This window comes from Camellia sinensis, chromosome 4 (genome assembly GCF_055761805.1).
Source record: "Camellia sinensis isolate YWXY chromosome 4, ASM5576180v1, whole genome shotgun sequence".
NCBI lineage: Eukaryota > Viridiplantae > Streptophyta > Magnoliopsida > Ericales > Theaceae > Camellia > Camellia sinensis.
Genome location: NC_138964.1, coordinates 194,982,837 through 194,991,549, shown reverse-complemented (window position 1 = coordinate 194,991,549; position 8,713 = coordinate 194,982,837). Strand labels below are relative to the sequence as shown.

General features: G+C 36.1%; 1 long non-coding RNA gene across 3 annotated transcripts; it reads left to right on the top strand.

Moving 5' to 3' along the window:
- The first annotated feature begins 779 nt into the window (after window positions 1-779).
- Window positions 780-4,808, top strand: LOC145789807 (uncharacterized). 3 transcript variants are annotated; one of them, XR_014328178.1, is made up of 3 exons: window positions 1,990-2,804; window positions 3,151-3,380; window positions 4,001-4,808. It is a non-coding gene; the product is annotated as an uncharacterized LOC145789807 (long non-coding RNA). The 3 variants fall into 3 exon arrangements; XR_014328176.1 differs by lacking the exon at window positions 1,990-2,804 and adding an exon at window positions 780-1,238 and having other exon boundaries at window positions 3,151-4,808; XR_014328177.1 differs by having other exon boundaries at window positions 3,151-4,808.
- The last annotated feature ends 3,905 nt before the right edge of the window (window positions 4,809-8,713 follow it).

Here is an 8,713-nt window from a genome sequence, read left to right as displayed (position 1 = left end):
TCAAAAGATAATTTGTCGAGAAATATTCCAGTAATTCAATATGTATATATTATTTATATATCAAAAAAAATCAAACGCGTGTTATAGGAAAAGGCAATTTTTGTGATGAAAAAATTGTCAATGAAATACAACTCATCCCAAAAAAAAAAAAAAAAAAAAGAAAGTGTCAACATCTTTTGAGGGAAATATTTTTAGTACTATAAGAAAATAAAATATCCTTAATGCAAAAAAATAAAAATAAAAATAAAAAATTGCTCAAATCTTACTTTTTGCCGTGAACGAGATCTCGGTTGTCAATTTTATTGGTAAGAAATTTTTTTGTCCCAATTTTTTTTTCCTTGTAGTGCCTCGTTCAATATGTTTTGATATATAAATACCACACATATTAAATAACCAAAATATTTCTCTCTAAATTATTTTTTTGGTATTTTTTTTTTCATATTAGATAACCAAAATATGTATTTATTGTTTCCATGTTTTCACTACAACAAAATGCACCTTTGGCGACCAAAATCGGTGACTAAAAAAGATTTAGTCACCAAAAGTTGTAGAAATGGCGACTAAAAATGTTTTTAGTCTGCAAAAGTAAAAATATTTAGCTACTAAATTTTTTTAGTCGGGGTATATTGTTTATTGGAGACTAAAAAAAAATTTAGTCACCAAAAATACCAGAATTGGCGACAAAAAAAAAATTTAGTCGCCGTAGGTAGAGATTTGGCTACTAAAACGCTTTAGTCGCCGATTGAAAAATAAAAAAATAATTTTTTACCTTTTTAGTCGCCAAAAGTGCATTTTCAGTGACAAAAAATAATTTTAGTCGCCGTAGGTAGAGATTTGGCTACTAAAACTCTTTAGTCGCCGATTGGAAAATAAAAAATTATTTTTTACTTTTGGCGACCAAAATTTTAGTAGCCAAAAGTTTATGTTCAGCGACGAAAAATAATTTTAGTCGCCAATACCTAGAAATTATTGGAGGTAGATATTTTAGATAGTTTGGAGGGATTTATGAAATACTTTCAGCGACTGAAAACTTTTAGTCGCCAATGGTGTAATATATATATCTTGGTTTCCAAACCACAAACCAGCGCCTCTTCTCTCTTTCTTCAGCGGTTCTCCCTCTGCCTCTCCCTCTCACCACTGACTGTCACTACCACTGTTGCTGACCACCGTCCATCCCCACCGTCCCACGTCGCCACCGCCATCGCCGAAATCACCACCACCACTGCCGCAAATCACAGGTTTGTCACTGTCACGTTCGGTCCTCTCCTTCATTGTCGATCTGGGTCTCTCTCTATGTCGAGCCATTCCCTCTCTCTCTGTTTCTCTCTCTCTCTTTCTCCCTTCCCATATTTCCCCGTTTCTCACACTTCATCTAGGGTTTAGATGATTTTCTTTTTTCCAGTTAGTTGAATCATCTATTCCTACTATTAATGAGTTCGTTTTAATATTTGGATCTTGAAATTTTGAAATGGCAGAAAGAGTAAGAGAAAGTAGACACAAGTCATGGTTCTGTTGAATTAAACTGAACACCTGCGGAATAATTTTGTTGAGGCCACCACATTTCTATAGTCTTGGCTCCTGAGTTAAGGCTTTGGTTTAGAAGTTACATAATGTTTATTCAGTTAATTAGTATTCCTGTCTGTTAGTCTTCTCAAACATGCATGGTTGACTTTATTTAACTGGCCTTATTTTATTGATGTTGTGTTGTTTTTTTATGAGATTCCATGGCCTTATTTTATTGATGCTCTGTTTTTTTTTTTTTTTTGGTATGAGATGCTTTATCCACCATGTGTTTGCAAATATCTTTGACTAAGAGATTGAGATGTTTTGGCTTCCATCTATTGTTCACCATGTGTTTGATAATATGCCTAAACCAACTTGAAAAAAAAAAAAAAACTCAACAAACAACTGTAGCTTAGGTCTTGCAAAGGAAAATTAAAAGTTTTTAATTAATTTGCCCTAGACTATATTATTGTTTTTGTGTTCTTGAATTTTTTCTGAGCAAAACAAACTGGAGTTTACACTCTGTCTGTTAATGGGCCCTTACTGAAGGCTAAATTTCTTAGAAGTGGATTGAAACATTGAATTTCTTACTGAAGGCTAAATTGCGTTTTGTCATTTGCTTTCTATTAGAGCACAGAAAATTGAAACATCAAACTCTTACTTCTAAGAGTATCCGGAGTATTGTCATATCACTTCTTGCCAAAAATGAGAAATGTAAACACAAAACATCGTTTTGGTGTTCCTTTAAGCATCGTTTTAATCACGCATTGTGTTTTGTCATTTTGTTTTCTATTAGAGCACAGAACATGGAAACATCAATCTCTTACGTCTGAGAGTATCCGTATATTGTTGTTTTGCTTCTTGCCAAAAAATGAGAAATGTAAACACAAATGTTCCTTTAAGCATCCTTTTGTGCCATTTTTCCTTTCTTCAATTTGGAGGAATAGAATACATACATCTCAACACCCCTCTTTATATACTTTGCAACCTAGCCTTAGTAGCTTACTTTTTTTCCCCCCTCTTTATCTACATATACTGTTATATGACAATGTTTTCTTCTCTTTTGGTAGCAGGTACTATTACTTTTGCCATGGTTTCATCTACTGATTACATTAATAGTTTACACCCTATTTAGTCTATTCTGCTCTTAGAACTCCTTTCTTTAACCCATTGAAGCTTCTAACTTGAATGAGTTGAATCAAATAAAGAGCAATAAAGTAATGAAGTGGGGCAAAAAGAAAGTAGAAGAGGAAAAGTGCTGGAAGCAGTTTGGTTTCTTAGATAGATTGCTCCGATACCATGTCAGTATTCTCGAAAAAAGAAAGAGAAGAGTATAGAAAAGAGAAAGAGAATAGAAATGAAAGACATAAGATAACTCAAGTAGATTTCTATAGAATGTTGACTCAAATAGTAGTCAAAAAAATAGTAGTCAAAAAAATATTATCTTCAATTAAAAACAGAAGCAAAACCTATAATAGGCTTAAAGTCATATTTTACATACTTTTTAATAAGCTGGATGGAGTTACATAAGAGATTAAAAAATATCATGGCACCCATTAGTGGACATAATATTATTATATCTTTTAGTTCTTCAAAAGATGGCAAACTTTTAATATAATTGATGGTTAATTGTGTAAATCTTTTCAGGTTATAATTCAACTTTACGTGGAGGATACATAACGCATCATGAATACATACAAGTAGGCAAGGAGCGTGATGTTGGAATGAATCAGATATCTCTTTTTGAGGCTAAAGTTGCAAATGGAAAAGGAGAGCAGACACTTAGCCGTGATGTTTATCGGCTTGGATGCCAGTTTGATTTCTATAGAATGTTGTCATTCTATTTTACAACAGTTGGTTTTTACTTTAGTAGCATGGTATGTTAATCAAGTTAATCTTCTTGAATTAAGTTATGTCTTCTAGTCAGATGAAAATTTCCAACTATTCACAGATAAGTATGATCATGTTGCCGTTGCAATTTATGTGACTAGGTTGCCTTAGTTATGGTAAGGACGGTCCTTCTTGAGGGACTACGTGATGATAAGTGGGAATTTGAACCCTCAGTTGGGAAGTGATTCTTAAGTTGACTAGTTAAAAAAAAAAATGGAAAAAAAAAAGAAAAGAAAAAAGGAACAAACTAAATGTGCATGCATGTGAGTGCAAGGGTTTTGTGGGGTGGGGGGTAAACTCTGGACAATTTTGCTCATAGACGTCATTTGTTTCGAGATGGTCTCTGTTTAGACAGTTCATGGGGAAAAATTAAGAAATACATTTAATTTATTACTACCAGTAGTAGTACTTGGGTATTCTAATTTTGTACTTGTTCATGAGCAATGCTACTGCCCATACCTTGAAGCTGGTTGTACTACTACTTCCCTTATGGGAGGTGGTAGTTCTTATAGTTTTCATTGTATATTTGTGCATACCCAGGAATTCTGGTTACATTCAGTACATGAATATATGTCTATAGTTTGAAACAATGATCCTGTTTTTCCAGGTTACTGTGCTTACTGTGTATGTATTCTTGTATGGACGTTTATATTTGGTATTGAGTGGGATAGAAAAGCGAATCTTGGAGGATGCTGCCATTCGTCAATGCAAAGCCCTTGAAGAGGCTTTGGCAACTCAGTCTGTCTTTCAGCTGGGATTGCATCTGGTGCCGCCAATGGTTATGGAAATTGGTCTGGAAAGAGGGTTTCGCACTGCCCTCGGTGATTTTGTTATTATGCAGCTGCAACTGGTCTTTGTATTCTTTACATTCCACTCATGATGCGATGGTCTAAAACAACTAGTTAGCTAAATGTCATGATTATATTAATGAAAAAGTCAAGTCCAATTATTGACAAAGAAAAAGCTCTTTATAATATCTTCCTAACATGAGTATTTTTGTTAAATGTTTTATCAAGCTCCCTCGATGGTACATGCTAGGTTACTTAATTATGTTAAATGTTTCATAATAATATCTTCCTAGCATGAGTATTTTTGTTTCTCGAAATGACTTATTTTCGTATTGTAGGTATGGGACCTTGTTACTGGAAGACTTTTACAAACTCGAGCTTTTCCACTACCAATTACTGCAATAGTTGTTGATCCAATAGAGATGAAGTTATTTTCTGGTGGTATAGATTACTAGTGGATATTTCTTTTTTGTATACGGAGGACATCATTTTTGTATGATTATCTGTTTGTATGGAATTATTATTTTGGGTTGGATTATATTTGGTTTGTATAGAATTTGATGTTACATGACCAAATTTTTAGATGGTTGAAAGTGAAATAGAAATTGACATATGTATTGTTTTGTTCATATACAGGGTGCAAGTTGCACGAAATAAATACAAGTTGTGCAGAAATTAATAATAATAATAATAAAAAATAACATTGAATAAAGTTTTTGGTGACTAAATGTTTAATAGCCAAAAAAATAAAATAAAACTTGTTAGCTACTAAAAATTTAGTAGCCAAAAACAAAATAAAGATTTTTTGGCGACTAAAAATTTAGTAGTAAAAAATATATGAGACTTTAGGCGACTAAATAGTTTAGTAGCTAAAAAAAAAATATGAAAATTAATTTTTTTTTGCTACTAAATATTTAGTAGCTAACAATAAATGATACTTTGGGCGACTAAAAGTTTTAGTCGCTAAAAATGAAAATTAATTTTATTTAAAAACATTTGGCGACTAAATATTTAATCGCCAATTTATGACTTTTTGCTACTAAAAAAATTTAGTCGCCAATACCTCGTACGTTTCCCTACTAAAACATTAGTAGCCATTTAGAGGACTTTTGGCGACTAAATTTTTTTTAGTCGCCAAAACCTTCCCCGACCGTTTTCCCGCGACAAATCTAGCGACCAAAATATTTAGTCGGGAAAAGGCTTCGGCGACTAAAAACCATACTTTTGGCGACTAAAACTTTAGTCGCCAAGAGTGCATTTTCTTGTAGTGTTTACCCTTGGCTTAGATGAACTGAGACGAAATTAGTTTTATTTTTTTATTTTTTAATAACTCCGAACATGACCCCTTTAAAGTTAAATTGAAGCACTTTCACACTTCGAGGACTAAATTGACACAATTTAAATATTTAAGGATCAAAATTGACATAAATCTCTTACTTTAGGGACTAAAAGGGGAATTTTTAATTACATTTTCATATTTACACCTAACTTTCACAATATCTACTAAGGAAGTTAGGTTGAAGGCTGAAGACATCGAACAAATCTCATCTTGATATCTTCATAGCTAAATTGATTTATAGTGTAATGCTTCCACACTTCACACATTCTTCCCAGTGGGTCACCCATTCCAAAACTACTCCAGCCTGAGCACGGTTAACTGGGAGTTCTACTAGAGATTTCACCACCAGAGAAAAGGCCTCGATATTATATAAGGGTCTAGATTTTTACTTTTACAGCCCAAGAACTCCCTCTCCATTCCCGTTGTGGGACACTAGGACCTTACAATCCACCCCCCTTAGAGCTGCACATCGCAGTGCAGTAGCCTACCAGCTCGCAAACCCGCCCACATGCATCAAGAGACACCAAGGGCGGTAGACGTCCCCGAACACCCCGGGAAGGAATCCTATTTTGTTCATTTGGGCTCACTACAGTTCGGACTCAAATGTCACGGTTCTTAATCTAATCTCGCAAAGTGCAATGCAAGATTGATAAATCACCAAAGAGTCCAAGTTCGGTAAATTGTTTTGGAAAACAGATTTTTAGAAAGAAGCACCAAACATGGACTGCTTTGCCAGATACAGAGTTGCCACCTAAATATTTATTTTGGGGGAATTTAGGAAACCTGACTCGTTGCCTAAGGCCACGTGTCCGTCATCACCAAAGTTGCCTCGGCTCGGAAACTTGGGTACGATTACGGAAGGTCAGCTATGAACACCCCCGCTCGCCCGATCAAAGATCGGCCTCTACTGACCATGATATCAAGTTTTTGAAAACACATGTGCTCTTATTCCGGTTTATTAGCCTAGAATTACTATGTGATGCGCACAGCAAAACAAATATAAACTGGATTGCCTAAGTTGGAACAAAGCATCGCATATCCGTTTGTTTCGAAAATGGATTGAAGTTTGCTACTCACAAGTAGACTAAAACACGGGTTTCGACGAATTATTCCAACTCAAGCAACCCAACCTTTACCCACAGGCATTCAGGCAGTTATATCACATAAACAAATAGTTTCATGGTAAGCATGTTATCATGGCAGTCACTCACACGCATGCAAGGATGCTAAAGCATAAATACTTACCGAGTACTCCAAACCAAAACAATAAACTAGTTAGGAATCATGCATGATCCTAGTTCATGTTAGGATGGCTAATGCAACACATGCAAAATACAACTAAAATAGGCTCGGTTATTCTAAGAATGGTATGTGAAATGCGGCAACTCGATACATGTATTCAAGTTGGAATTGAAACACAATGCAGTTAGCATGATGCGTCGAGCCCGGTGCATGCAAAACAGATGAATGATACAAACATGCGAGCATAAGTATGCTAATTGAAACATGTTCTAAACTAACCATCAAAAGCTAGTAAATAAAAGGGAGAAAGACGTGGGGTTGGAAGATATTCACACATGCACGCACACTTATTACAAATTCGCCCTCTCGACGGAGGGTCCGAAAGAATAGTACAAACCAAATAAATAATTAACTACTCTAGCTAATTAATTATTACAGACACTTAATTAGTTAAGCAAATTAACTAAGCTAATAAAGCGGTAAAGTAGCCTCGAGAAGAGGGATAAATGCACGCATGCTCGGCTCCGCTCGGAAATCCATCGCCATGCTCATGCTGCCTCTATTTGCACTGTTTTCCTCTTCTGAAGACTACACAAGTTTCCAAATTGCTTCTGAAATACTCCCTGAGAGTTATGGGAGGACACCAACCAAGGGGGAGCACCACTGGCCATGGAATTATTGTCATCGACCAAAAATTAGTTCATCGGCTGGGCATTGATAGTCGACCGGCACTGAAAGTTGCCGACTGGCCATTTCGTCCTGCAGAATACTAGTTTGCTGCAACAAAGGACAGACAAGACATGGCAATGCATTTCAAAGCAATGTTTGCACCACCACCCTCCTTATCATGTTTGAGACTCAAAGGAGTATGGTTCTCGACCCTTGGGCCACCAATCACGCATTTCAATGCATGATGGCCCAAGGTGCCAAGTGTGCAACTCAATATCAAATGAAATGCACAAAACACATAAAGGGCCCCAACCTCTATCATGATTGATCAAGAGGCAAGGGATGCACACACAATGCAATGCAACCTAGGAAAGCAAGCAAGCAGGCAAATAACTAAAGTGCGCAACAAATCTAATGCAACATGAGCTTGTTAACATGCAATATGCAATAGGCATACAACCTAAACATGTAGACATGTATAGCATGCAACAACATGCAAAATGAAACAAGCATGCAACAACATGGTGAGATGGACTTACACTAACATGGGTAGCTCTCAAGCATGCCAAAATCAGTGGCCAAATGGACTAAAATGATGGCTTGACATGCACCAAAATGAAGCTCATGCAATGGCTCGCAAATGGGGTATAAAAGCACAACTCTCAAACACATTGAAGGCATGATAAATATGAGAATATGGCACACCTATAAACTCTGAAATATCATATTCAATGATGCCAAAACACTAAAATGCCTCAAGCAACACATGCAAGGGTCCCCAAAACTCAAAGGTTAGCAAGGCTATTACACTACAACCATGCATGGCAAGCACTAATCAGCTAAGAGGCCTAAAAGCAGAGCTAAGGCAGCCCAAAATATGAACAAAACATGTTTGGAGTGTGGCCAAAAGGTGCTAGAATAGGGGGCCAAAACAACATGCAATGTGAGCTAGTAAGCATGATTTACACTACAAGCCTATGAAGCATCTGAGGGGCCACCAAACCAGCCAAAAACAGAATCATGGCATGCCAAAATATGACCAAAAACCCACTGAAACATGGTTAATACATGCAAGAATGATGTGCTACTTTGATAAGTTATGAAAGGGATTATTCTACACATGCAAGAGGCAAACAAAAGGGGACCAAACTAACCATGGACAGAGGCTAGACAGGTCCCAAAAGTCACCAAAAAGTTCCTAAAATAGGCCTCCAAATGATATAAACATATGCTCCTTTGATAGGCCAAATATGATAGTAAACAAGACAACAAAGGAGAGGGG